Raw genomic sequence first — 6,052 nt, forward strand, 5'->3', positions numbered from 1 at the left:
AGCTCAGAACTGCAACAGTAGCTGCTTGATATCCGAAGCCCACTTCTTTAGCATGCTAGCATCTATACAGGGAAAATACCCACACACATAAAATTAAATGGGGAACCCAGTGAGATAGAATTAATGTACAAATGTGATTTATAAATTGTAATACTTACAGCACAAAGTGGAAATGCTCTGGAAAAAAAGAATGTTAAATACTTAGCTGGCCTACAGAAGTGGGAATGTAGACTTGACTCCTGGCATTGCCAAAAATTTCACAGGGTGGTGGGTGAGTGGTATTCTCCGGGAGTATGAAGCTTGCATGGGTTCCTCTAAAATAAGAAAAGGTGTGCATAACCAATATGTCTTTTGTACTCGCTGGCAATTTTTGGAAGATAGTGGGAGGTCAGGTATCAAGAGATATCTGGGCATCAATTTTATCCTAAATGTGTGCCTATACTCCAGGCTCATGGCTTTTAATGCATTGTCATTAAAAGCGAATGTATGAGTCCAGACTCTACAAAATTAAGATCCTCTTGTGTTATCAAACAGTTAAGTATTGTATTGGGGAAACTGTCTCTATAAACCAAAGTAAGCTGGAAGCAAGAGGAGAACTGTGAGATGCAGACAAGGGTTCAGGTCTGACATGAGATGGATGAAAAAGGAGCAAGAAGTTAGACAGAGATTCCTAAGTTCCTGTGTTATTGTTGGCAAGTGGAGAGTAAATCTCCCGGTATCAGGCCTTTTCTGGACTCTTGGTAGCTCTCAGACACAGTAGACTTCTAGAGGAAGCATGGATGGTCCTTTTGAAAACTTGATGACTACCACAACATCAGAACTGAGTCCTCCATCTTCCAGCCTTTCTCTCCTGCTAGAGGGCAAGGATGGACTTGTCTTTCAAGCACCAGAAAGAACCATGTCAAAGCATATAGGAGTCCTGAAATTGGTACCAGATTTTAAGAGCACATGAAAATGAATTAGCATAGTCACGATTGAAAGGGCTCTTGGAAGGAGGTGTCTGAACTAACAAAGAAAGACTCAAAAGGGGTCAGGGCTCGGGGCTGGAGTGTGAGAATTGTTACAGAGTAAAATGATGTCAATATCGTTAGTAGAGGTCTACAATAGGTTTTTCAGACATGCCTGGTGAGCCTGAGACAGCCTCAGTGAGGAAGCACTGAGGTGGGCCGTGGTGGCACAGACAGCTAGTGGGTGTGAGGAGCTTTCTTTAGGCCTAGTGAAGACTTTTGGTTCAAGGTGATGAAATGTCATATGATGATAAGATGTGTCAAATCCTGAGGGTAGATATTTTGTTGCCATTAAAATGGACAACAGGAACACTAAACAGTGATCTACGAAACAGGGCAGCAGTCTGCCTGATGCTTAAAGTGGGTGGCAATTAAGCTCAGGGAGGGGCAAGTAGCGGTTGGTTACAGTGACAGATGAGATATTTAGAAAGCAGAGTCGTTAAAGTATGCCTTATTACACCCAGGAGGAATGGGTGGCCCCAGGCAGAGGAGACAGATACAGAGATGAAGGACACACCAAGGACAAGGCTTGGTGCAGAAGACCTGCCTTCTTGTCTGAACTCGAGCATTAAGTTCTGGACTGACATCAGCACATGGCTGATTTCAGAGTACTTGAGCCAATGAGCCACCGGGCTTATTCTGCAGAGGCAAGGAGAAAAACTGCCAGTTCTCACCATCCCATTTCTTAGTACAGAAAAGTGATTTGCTTGAGGCAGAGAGAAATTACATCAGGGAGAAAAGTTTTTGTTTTTTTTTTTTAAATCAGAATCACATTAAATGTACATATCACCCAGGATGGAATCTTAATGATTTCTTTTCTACTAAAAAATATAATGCAGTGCGTGTGTGTGTGTGTGTGTGTGTGTGTGTGTGTGTGTGTGTGCGCGTGCGCGCATCTTTCTGGAGTGTTCTGTAAGATGTTACTCAAAAAAGTTTTTACATATTTTTCTCATATAAATTTGATTCCTCTCCTTTTAAATTTTTTATTGCCTCAATACTGGGAATTTCAGCGATCCTTTTTACCAGTTTTCTCACTTGTGTTTTAAAGGCAATTGATTCTTGCATATGAATTTTGCACATCAGCTTCTGACTGAATTACCTTGTTGTTTGTGATGAGTTTCTTTAGGTCTCTTAAGAATTGCTAATCAAATCTGTGCATACTGATAACTTGTATTCTAAATAGTATGTCTCTAATTATTCCTCCTGTCTAATTTCACTGGGTAATATCTCCTATGTAATGCACCCACTTTATTGAATGTGATAAAGTATGCATGAACATTTTTGTAAAATGCTTGTGTAGAATTTATGGAAAGCATGAATCATTTTATCAGTCTTGATAATAAGGAAAAATATACCGTTAAATATCAAACTAGCCTTGTATTCTGGATGAAACTCTATTAGGTCATAAAGTACTGTTTTTTGAGCTCTGTTATGTGACACTTCATTTGATTTTTTTAAATTGATACTTCTAAACAGCACATGGCTCATCTTTTAGAAATGCAGTTGTGTTTGGATTTGGTAGTGCTACATATGATAATGTAAAAAAGTCTTTTTTATAGTCTCTAGAATGGTTGAAATGGTACTGAATTTAATGGTCTTTACATCTTTTAGGATAAAAGATATATTTTGACTTTATCTACTTGTTAATTATATTTATCTACGAATATAAGCACTTTTTTTGTATTTCACATTTATTACCCTAGAGTTAACAAAGTATCTCTCACAACTGTTTTTAATGTTCCCTGCCTCCAGTGGTTATTTTTATTTTTGGTATTCATCTCTTATGATCACTCTCAGTTTTGATTTTCACTAAAATGGCTAGTCATCGCAGGAAACTGGTTCATTTTCTGAGGAAAAATCAACTGAAATAAAGTGAACCTCATGGGGACTTTGTTTCAATTAAGAAGAAAGAGTTGAAAGGTGACATCTGAACAGAGAACAGAAAGAGCTTGAGCAGTTAAGAGTCAGAGGGAACCATAAGAAGGAAGCCTGCACCCAAGCCAGCAGCAAGGTGCTGTAGGAGAGCCCTAGACTATGGTCTAGGAGTTCAGCAGGACCAGGCAGGCTAGGGCCTGAAGCTTAGGGTGAGGGTGGACTTTGCTCTGTATTTCTCATTAAACTAGCGGAGAGGTTTCAATGGAGGGGTTCGTGATCAGATGCAGGTTGTAGGTGGTTCCTTTGACTCCTCTGGTGAGCCAGAATGATATGTCAGGAGGAAAAACAGGACAAAGTTGAGAGGTTTGCAGCATTTAGATGAGAGCTGACAGTGGACAGGTGGAGGTTAACAGCCACAGTACAGAGGAGTGGCTCTGTCTGGAAATGAAACAAAGGTAGAAGTAATAGAATTTCTTGGTTATTTTATCAAGGCTTTTTGGGGGGGTTATATATTATGACATACGCTTTGCTTGCATGTTTACATGCGTACTGTGTCGTATACCCAGTGCCTCTGAGGCTCAAAGACCACCTTAGATGCTCTATAACTGGAATTACAAATGGTTTTGAATTGTTGTGCAAATGCTGCAAAGTAAGCTTAGGTTCTTTGTAAGGGCAGAAAGTACTCTTAACCACTGAGCCATCTCTCTGAGAATGTTTGGGGCTTTTTGAAACTAAGTGTCATGTAGCCAGGCTGGACTCAAAATCACTATGTACGTGATTTTGTACTCTTGATCATCTTGCCATACCTGCCAATTGCTGGGATTACAGGCATGCACCATATTACCCAGCCAGAACTTCCAGTTGTTTTGGCACCTCCTGTATACCAACTTTCTTACAATACTGATTGTAACTACGTATAGGTTTTTTGCTAGCAAGAAGAGTAATGCTGATCATATTCTAAAAGCAGATATGGGCCCCAAGATGGCTTAAACAGGATCAGAAATGTTCACCATTTCCATTAGTTTCTGTTGGTATCAGGTACAACTTGTTATACTTGACATCTACCTGGATACCATATTCAGTGCTCAAAAAACACAAATAGCAGACCCTGGGAGAAGCCGTAGTAACCTTGGCCTCGATGATACTTTTTTAAAATAGCATATTGTGGCTTTTGACAAAGGGTAGATTGCAAACTAATATATAATCCTTCTCAGGAAGAATATCCTCACTTATTTGTCTTGAAATGTCTAGTTGTGGGCTCAGAGAACATTGCAGAAGAAGAGGCCAGAAGAATGTCAGAGCAGTATCCTGTGGAACACTGCTGTGCAAGATCTTTCAGGGCACAGCTGCATAGGACCTTGGGGAGCACTGTTGCACAGGATCTTGGGGGACAATGTTGCACAAGATCTTGGGAGCACTGCTGTGAAGTGCAGACTTCTGAGCTGGATATGGCTTTGGCACTAATGAGCTCTATGAGCAGCTATAGTTACTTGTACAAGATATAAACAAGATCAATCTAGCCAAAGTTCCAGAATAGATAGGGGTGGTCACATATTCATACAGAAGAGATATTCGTGGCATTTAGTCTTTTAGTCTTTCTAACTCTTTTTTAGTCTTGAGTATGTGGTCACTCATAAATTTCCCATGCTCTGGTGGGGGACCCACACATCTAATTATGTATGGGCATAATTATTTTGATTAAATGAGTTGTAAAAGCATAAAAATAGAAACAGCAGATTATGAAGTTGGAAGGGGACTGAGTAGAGGATGGGAGACTTAGGAGGAGTTTATAAAGAAAAATGGGCAGGGGTGGGTATTATAATGTATTTTATTATAATTTATCATTTGTACATATATGAACTTATAAAGAATAAAAATAATATAAAAACAAAACAAAGTCAGTGATTCGTGAAAATAAACACAACATGTTTTAAAATAAATTAGATGATAAAGTATTATTTAGCATTTCTTTAAAAAAATGCCTAGTTGTATAAGGACTACATACATCTTAGGGTGTGAGAAAAATATGTGTGTGATGATAAGGACTAGAGATATAGCATTTATTTGAATGCTGGGTTAACTTGGTCCTAATATAGAAAACAGTATTTCTGTTAGAAGGAAGAAATCAAAGAAAGTCAAGTGAGTTTATTTACTGCCCTGATGTGTTTGCTAGCCCTGTTTAGGCTGTGGTATATCAGTTTGGCAAAAAGTAATCACACTTCTGAGCCAAGACCCAAAAATATATTGGTTGTTAATACATGCATTAATTTCTGCTCTCCATACATTAATTTTTGCTCTTTTGTTTTGGGCTCAATGATTGTTTTGTGCCAGAAACATGGTGTTTTGACAGCATGTCAAAGAGTGTTGTAGTAGATTTTGAGATCACAAAGCACAGGTCTTCCAGATTTCGTTCCTTTTGCTCAAGATGTTGTTAGCTATCCAGAGTAAAAATTTGTGGTTCTGCATTAATTTTAAGGATATTTTTTTACAATTTCTTTGAATAAATCATTGTGATTGCTGTGGGATTATACAGAACCTGCAGATCATGTGCGATATTATAGAAATTCTAGTAATCATTACTCTTCCAATCTATGAGAGTAGGTTATCTTCTCACTTATGACTGGTTTACATGATTCATCCTCAACATAAACACCAGCAGTGTTCTATGCAAGAACAAATTGTCCAAATGCAAACCAAATGATGCTACGTACAGCAGCAGCCTCAGAATATTGTTAAGACTAAATTCAATGAAAAGCTCTCACTTTTCCCAAATCCAAGTCATTTCATGGGGCACCCCTTGTGCAAGAGTTGAAAGCCTGGGAAATCTTTGAATACAGCTGAAGGTCTAGTGAACTCCTTTATAATAGGAGAATTCCCTCACATTCCTAGTAAGGTCTGTGGAGATCTGTCATGGGTCAGATTGACTTTCTGGAGTCACATTTCCTAGAATGTTTTTCTCTGGCTCTTACCTGGTGCTGACCATATGGGAAGGAGTAAAGTGAGGCCTTTTCTTAAACTCTAGACATTAATATGGGCACAGGGTCTATGGAAACTGCTCACACCACTATGTGTCTTCTAGAGACAGAGCAGGTTCTGACTCTCTAACTTCTCACCAAGTCATTTCCTTTAACTGCTGGATCTTTGTCCATAATTATATATACATATATTCT

Source organism: Psammomys obesus, unplaced genomic scaffold (genome assembly GCF_907164565.1).
Source record: "Psammomys obesus unplaced genomic scaffold, mPsaObe1.curated_primary_1811, whole genome shotgun sequence".
NCBI lineage: Eukaryota > Metazoa > Chordata > Mammalia > Rodentia > Muridae > Psammomys > Psammomys obesus.